At 36.7% G+C, this 8,049-nt stretch overlaps 1 protein-coding gene across 4 annotated transcripts in view; it reads left to right on the top strand.

Annotated features, from left to right (window-relative positions):
- Nucleotides 1–1,247: 1,247 nt before the first annotated feature.
- The window catches only part of LOC100642498 (teneurin-m), a 653,003-nt gene continuing 646,201 nt past the window's right edge, over nt 1,248–8,049 (top strand). For 3 of the 4 annotated variants that reach the window (XM_048410160.1, XM_048410161.1, XM_048410158.1), the window contains exon 1: nt 1,248–2,229. The gene's annotated coding sequence lies outside the window, so the exon portion shown is untranslated. The remainder of the gene's footprint in view (nt 2,230–8,049) is intronic. The other variant, XM_048410165.1, reaches the window with a different exon arrangement.

Below are 8,049 nucleotides of genomic sequence, written 5' to 3'. Positions count from 1 at the left end.
TAAGAAAAATATTGCACTAGAAAAATTTAAGAATAGAAATCTCTGAAGATGATCTTGACTCGCGCTAAGCTTAATAATTATTTTTAAAAAATACCGGATATATGTACAATAAAGTTTATATTTAAAAAAATACAAGAAAATGTTCGCATTATATAAAGATAAGGCACACGTAATATCACCTACAAGACACTCGTCGAAATTAAATGAAATCTTCGACGCGGCAGCAATTACAGCGAGGCCGCCCTTTAACCATGTAACGCATCCGCAGAGAATACAAGCAGAAATGTAACAAGAGCAAGAGCAACAAGTGCTCAAGACGTAATTACCCCTCAACTTCGCTTCAGAGACCGTTAGCCGGCTAACAAATCCGCGTCCTGCAGAAACAGCAAAATAAATCGTCAAACTTCCACCAGGATTCATGTCGAAGGAACTCATTAAATTCCTCTTCCTAATCCTCGTTGGAAGAGGGAGAACGTTCAAAGACACGTCCTCATCCGGAAGTAAATTCAATTTCGACCTTTAAACGAATCGAAACGGTGAATCTTATCTTCTTGCTCCACCAACCAAATCCCCTCCACCCGCTCCCGCGGAAAAAAAAGAAATATTTCACAAAAATACACTAATAAGCTACGTTTCATGATTATATTAACAAAATTTGAAACTACAATCTAAAAACGTATATAGAAATTACAAGATAGTCACTGCAAAAAAGTAGTATAATTTATGAATATTCCTTTTAACACGTACATATAATAAGCGTAGTCTCACTAAATATTTAGGCTTATTAATATAGTAGAAAATTAGCTGTTGAAATAGTTCTGTGATGTCTGTAAAATATATGCATAAATATCTTGTAGTTTCGATTTATATTTTCAGATTAATGGATGTGCTTTCAATAGACTTTTACACCTTCAAATTTCCCACAAATGCATACGATTACGACTATGGATCACCAATGACTTATATTACCGATCTGCCTATATTCACCTGCTTGTCCCTCCACAGGTTAATATAAACGGAGTTCCACCGTATAACGAGGGTTAGGAGGAAAGAAGATGGGACGAGACAAAAGTTGGGAAAGACGAGAAAAAGGAAAAACCGCCTGGCAACCACCCTCCCGTGGTGGATGCACCTCCGCGAGTAGCAGCCTCCCTCCAAAGCATGGAACGTGGCGCATGCTCATCCGGGAATCGAACCCGCGAAGGCACAACGTCACCGGCGAACCAGCCGCAGGGATCGTCAGTGCGTTTGGCGAACAGTTCGCGAACGGACGTGTTCCTCGTGGTCTCTTGGAGAACGATCTAAACCCAAACTATAAACACAGGAAAATCTGACAGAAACACGCGGCGGTTGCGTCCACTGGTGGTACCAGCCAGCAGAGGACGCGTCATGCTGAAAACCTTTTTCATGTCGTTTCTTCGTGCTTGATTCGTTTCTTCATGATCGATGATAACGCTGGAGTTTGCGTGTCCTCGTCGTAAAACGCTTCCTCCATAGGTCTTCAAAGGATTAAAGCATTCAATTCGTGTCTTTGATCTTGGTAATAGGTGAATGACGTGCTGGTGACCTTCTCGGGAGAGCGTGCACCGAGACACCAAGGTCGTTCACGATCAATGTTTGCCGCCACGTGACGAGATTCGCCGTGCACTCTGCGTTCTGTTAAAATACTTCCGCGAAGAGGAATTCGACTGAAAATTTCGATATTTACATTTTATAATTTATCATTCTCGGGACCTTAGTTCGTCTTATTTCTTATTCGAAACGTTGTATGAGAAAAAAGGACACCAGAAGAATTCTACTCGCAAGATATCGATAGCTCTCTTTTCTATATTTCGAGATATTTCTCTTCTATGAGGAAACAAGCCGTGAACTTGATGTAAATCCTCTATTTCGTCGCGTGATCATGTGGTGTGGTGAACTTTGTATTGTATAGAAATATATTGTACACTGTACATCGTTGAACTTTCGTTGAGTGGTTGGAGATAGAAACACGTGAGAATAAAGAAAAGGAAGAGGAAAGAAAGAGACATAGGAAGAGGGACACAGTGACGTGCAGTGCGATCTGTGGTAAGAAGACTCTAGGGACTACGAAAGCTCAGCTACGACGTGACATGGCGGGGAAATCATAAACGGAGAGGGTAAACGAGAGCGAAGAGTGAAGAAATTGGAAAGAACGCGTGGTTTCGGTGAACGTGGCTCCTGAAGACTGGATTTTCGTCAACGTGGCTGGTGAGTCTCGTTTTATTTATTATTAAACGCTTGTCTTATCGTTCTACGAGGAATGTAGGGTGTCGAAATGATTTTCCAGCGATACATGAATGAATATAAGTCTCGTTGAATGAGAAATGGAAACATCAATCTTTTGTAAGAAGGAAAGAGCAACAAGTGTTGCTGCTGATATCGCACCGCAGAGACAATCTTTGATATAAATTTGTAAACACCGGCGCGCACGCGGTTTGCACGCTGATATCGATGAATTCGCGCATTTTGAACTGATTTTTGATTCTTGTGAAACTTGAACCAAGGATTGTGGACAACGTTATGTTAATTTTATCAATGATGCTTTGGTTGATTAAAAATTGACACAATGTTTGCGGTGGAATAAGATTTCAAAATATCTGGTAATCAATTTTAAATAGCGTTCCTATAAAGATTTCTATAAAGGTTTGCTATAAAGATTTCTATAAAGGTTGCTATAAAGGTTTCAGTCATGTATAATTTTAACTCATTGCACTCTTTATTCATCTTTGGACGATGAAAACTGAATCAATGTATAACAAATATTTCACGTATTTAAACAAGTCAATATTTCACGTTTATTGCATACAAATAGTTACATAAAAATGATATTTGAAAATCATTTCGTATAGTCTCTTTTAGTTATGATAGTTCACATGCACAAAATTGAAAATTTTTCAGTGTTATGATAATATTTTTATGTTTTCGAGCGCTTGTTTTCTACTCAGTAATAAAAGAAAAAGTAAATATTGGTAACTGTTAACATAAAGTTACAGCAAGGAAATCGGAAATTAAGGGGTAAATAGCTCCGTGGTACTTTATCGAAGGCAATTTCGTTCAATTATTAAGTTATCTCCTAAAGGTTCTTTTCCTGAACTAAGCAGCATAGAAGAGAGAGCGAGAAAGATTATTCGACTGAAAAAGTTTTAATAGCTTTTGAAATATTTTCTAAATGCTTTTTCTTTCACATCTGTTTTATAAGTTTCCTTTTATCGACACATTCCCTTGGTGCTGTTCGTTCGAACGTTTTTTGATTGTGAGATCGAGATACTCGGTATCGATAGCCGATAGAAAAAATTAATATCTACACTTTTTAAACTCTCTGTTAAAAAAATTCTAGAGAAAGATTTTGAAAGAAAATGAAAGTATCTTTTTTCTTAAAGAACAGATGTATTACGTATCAGATTTGTCACGTATATTCTATACATATAAGGATGTTATTAGAGTAGTTATAGAGTACATATTAGGGTATTTACGTCTCGCTTCTTTTATTCATCATATTTGTAAAAGATTGAAAGAAAACATTTTTTAAACGATAGTCATCTCTTCCGTATCATTAAATGTAGCGATATAAGACTAGATTATACTCTCAATCATCATATTGTTGCGTTCGTTGTTAAATGAAAAATCTGCTTTAAATGTGTTAAACCAATTACCATAAAATTTCATATTTGACTTCAAAAGTACACTAATTATTTTCTAATTATAGTCAATCAAAAATCAAGGATATCATATTTTCAGCAACTCGTAACAATCAACCAAACGCGTGAACGACACACGATAACTATAACCTTCTAACCTTATCTTTTCACGTAACTTCATTAATTTAAAATATAATCAAAATTAAACGATCGGTCAAGTCCAGGGGTTAAGTTAGGTCGTCGAGGGGTGGATCAATGTGGCTGTATCACGCGAGTACCGTTCCGTATATCGTGGCTTATCGTCGGCTGGAATGAAGTCGAAAGAATTCAGAGTCTCCTCTGAAATGGCCCAGAAAATATTTGCGTGGGATTCCAGTCGCAACATCTTTCGTTTCCCTTCCGTTGGCGACGCGTGGCGTCGTTTTTGCGACACGACACTTGCCACAATGGCATGTCGTCCCGTTAGACATTACAAGTCCTATTACGCGGGAATTTTCGACGATAACGAAGTCCTGCTCCTTCCTTTTTCCCTCGGCATAGTTAATCGACCGAAGGATTGTTAGCTTTAGGTTATTGTGTTCAAATCGTATACTTAACGTTCTACAATATAACGTCTGTAGTCTTTTAATTTATGAAACAAATTCTGCAATCAAAATTGTATTTATCGAATGCCTTCATGATGTGTATAAAATAAAATTCAAAAGCTTAAACATAATATTGAAACTGTTATGATAAAACAAAGTATGTCGTGTTCCCAAGTTTGGCCCATAGGCTTGGCAAAATACTACACCCTTTTTATCTAAATTGACAAGTTTAATATTGAAGATCATCTATATTATAGCACCTTAATATTTAAAAACGGGAGTATGTGTATATTTGGAAGTAACAAGTATCGAGATGTTCGAAAGATATCGAAAGAAGGGTTTGTCAGGAACATGATATTACTAGTCGGAAATTATTTTTTGCTCGTGGTGACTGTTACATTAGCGAGGAAGAATAAAAACGAGTAATATAGTCCGAAACGTTGGATGACAGCCGGTAAACCCCCATTCCGCCAGGGCTTATACTCCATTGGACAAATTGCCGCCAATCATAAATAATTGACAGACAATCACGAGGGATTTAGATTTTCCAGCTCGGCTTGTCCATAAATTTGATACCGGTTTTCGTGACAATTCCGCCATTCTAATTTACAATGCGTTCCTCACATTTACGTCATATTTTTCATACTATCATCTGTCAGACCGAAAAGCAACTAATAACGTTCGTTTGATAATTTAATGAAGCATATCTGCTATGTTCATCTTATTATTGAAAATTCGAAGGATTGGAAGCTTGTAATTTGACAGACTATTAGTTGGTAATGTTAATAATTCATGAAATCTATGAATATATTTGATGAGAATTTTAATGCGATGGCTAATAAACTGTGGATGCTTACGCACCTATAGAAAATCGAAAAATGCAAAAATGTTGGAATTTTTTTGGTTAAAAATTGATAAATTGCTGTTTCATACCTCTGTAAATTGTACAAAATCCTTACGACAAACGTTGTATTCTATAATAGTAAAAAATTATTCCTTTGATTTTTTTGATATCACTGAGATATGGGATATAAGATCCTATTCTAGATGAGACTTTAAAATTGTTCATAACATATATTTTTTTTAATTTTTCGTGTATCATTGTGTTTATTACAAATAGAAAAATTGTGTTACCTTAAAAAATTTAAGTACATCTATCTTAAGCGTAATTACAAATTTCTGCTCTGCAACGAAAATATAAATACTGTAAAATTTGTCAAATTCTTATCTCTAATTCTTCGAAGATAGGAAAAGAGTATTTGCACCTTTCTATGTGTGAAGACCTGAAAACCAGAGTAAATTAGTTATTCCTTTGCTCATGCAAATACGAATACCATCGTGTAGGAAACAAATGACAAATTTATTCGTAAAATTCAATGGCTTCCCTTTTTTGAGAAAAAATCGCTGAGGGATTGGCTCGCGTGTGTCTCGAGAATTTGTAGGGATCGCGCGTGATTCGAGGAACAGCCGTCACGGACACACGTATACATCAAGATCGCGAATACCTCGGAGTAGCATGCCTTCTGTAATCAGATAACGAGCCTCGCAAACGAAATCCCGCGATGATATTTTTGCCTTTATACGTTTAACAAAATGCCATTCGCGTACATTCAAACGGCACGTATCTCCGTGTAAAGTAAGCGCTCAGATTGCGATCAATGTATTACCATTGTTTCTAATCTAAATTTATTTCTCTACCGTTGATTGTCTTCTCGTGTTTTGTCAATCACTATATACATTAACGTACACGATACTATTGGCACACATAGCGTCCACTCAGTTATTTAACTAATTCTGTTGTGTTGTATTTTTTATGTGTTTCGATGGAATTACTTTACCACCACAATATACAGCATGAAAAGTCACAAAACATAAGATTGACCTTTTCTTCATATTTAACATGGTTTCGTAAATATTCACAGTAATATGAAAACTCGCAATTGTTTTAAGAGGTGGTTTCACTTCTATAAATCATTTGTTAGCTAAAATAAAAAATGTCGAATTGCCGGATTTTCGTCAGGGTTTTTCGCAAAGAACTGTTCAAAGGCTGTTTATTCGAATATCATTAAAAAATAAAACTACAAAAAATTAAACTACTCTGTACCGCCAATAGTGTCTTTTAAGTTATATCATTCTTTAAATGAGTGTGTGAAATGCATAATCTCTGCATCTTTGAATCTTTAAATACCCCATATATGTATAAAAATCTGTAGTCTACTTGTTAAAACACTACATAGAACATAACTAACACAACTAACGTCGCAAATGATATTCCTAATGACATATACCTAATTTGTCACAAAACCCAGCAACTTGTCTGAAACCTCCCTTAAACTTTAACACACACACATGGATCGAGCTCGAATCGTGCAAAGAACGACGGAAATGGCAATTCCCTTGGTACACAGAGCACATAGGAACTTCCGCCGAGCAGACAAGATACATTTCCGCGTATAATTGCGCGAGATAAGATATAAGGATTTCTGTTTCGAGATCGAGCGCTCGTTCAGGCTGGATGGAAAGTCGTATCCAGGGATCATGGAGGCAGGAGAACCGCGACATTCAGAAAGGGGTACGACGACCAAGTTTCCGGGGGGTTTTCGGTTGGAACTCGTTCGTAACCGGAGTCCGATCCGGGCCGTAATTACAATTCGAACAAAGTTATGCCGGCCTGGATCAGGCGGGGATGTGTCAAGTATTTAATCAGGGCCGAGTCGAGTCTACGAGAGACAATAGATGGCGACCAACCAACCCTCCTTCTCCTCAGCCTACCTAACCCCTTCTATGGCTCTATCTTTCTCTTACCATCGTTTGCCTCCTTCATCTACCCCCTCCTGCTCTGCCAACGCTATGACTAGGGGTGCAATTATGTCGACCTCATTTCAGGACAGCTTCACTCCTCCCTTTGAATTGTACCGTAACTCCTCGTATCTCCCTCTGCCCCTTTCCATCCACATTTCTTTCCCAGGAGATCAACCTTTGAGTTATTCCTCGATTACTGGTAGCTGTACGTTTGTGTAAATTATGTTTTTTTTTTTTTTTAAATAACTTAGTTTCCTAATCCTTCGTTTCTTATAGCGTTGGAAATTTGGTTTATTTCTATATTGCGGATTTTGGCGCACCTAATTATGAGGAATTTAAAGGTATAAAGATGAACAAAATGCGTGAATTTCTAAGAATTGACATTTTACATACTACTATCTGTTTCACAGTTTTCTTTCTTCGCTTTTGGATTCCGCAAGATCTTCTTTGCCTTGGATTATGCTTGTTTTATTTCTCTTTATGTAGCTCCTTTTGGTGTTACGTTTACCTCGTTGATTTCTTCATGAGTCTTGTTTAGAGCAAAGCATCTTGGTTGAGACTCTTCTTATATGCTCGAATGAATTATGCTGTTCTTCTTTCGCTTCTTGTTACATCGCAACAGCATTGTAATCGTGTTAGCACGGAGGGTAATCGCACGGAAAGAAGGTTGTTGCTGTTTTGACAAGATATCATAAAGTTGCTTTTTCTTCAGTAGCATTTTTCATATTTAAAATTGGGTTGACAGTTTCATGTGAATGTAATTGGCCGTGCGCCATAAAATATTAATTGGGTAAACGCGTTCACTTCTAAATTATGCAATAAAATTATAAATCGCGAAATTGTGGAATTCTGGAAAAATATTTTTCAAATAATTGTGTCAAACGTATATGTAAAGTTTTACGATATAAAATGTATTGAGGAAAATGTATTGTACGAAAATACAATTATATTCACTATAAAAATTATTTTTTAGCACGTAGTATTGCAGATATAGAAAATTGGAT

The sequence above is a fragment of the Bombus terrestris genome, chromosome 11 (assembly GCF_910591885.1).
Source record: "Bombus terrestris chromosome 11, iyBomTerr1.2, whole genome shotgun sequence".
Taxonomy (NCBI): Eukaryota; Metazoa; Arthropoda; class Insecta; order Hymenoptera; family Apidae; genus Bombus; species Bombus terrestris.
This window is presented reverse-complemented; position numbering and strand designations above follow the sequence as displayed.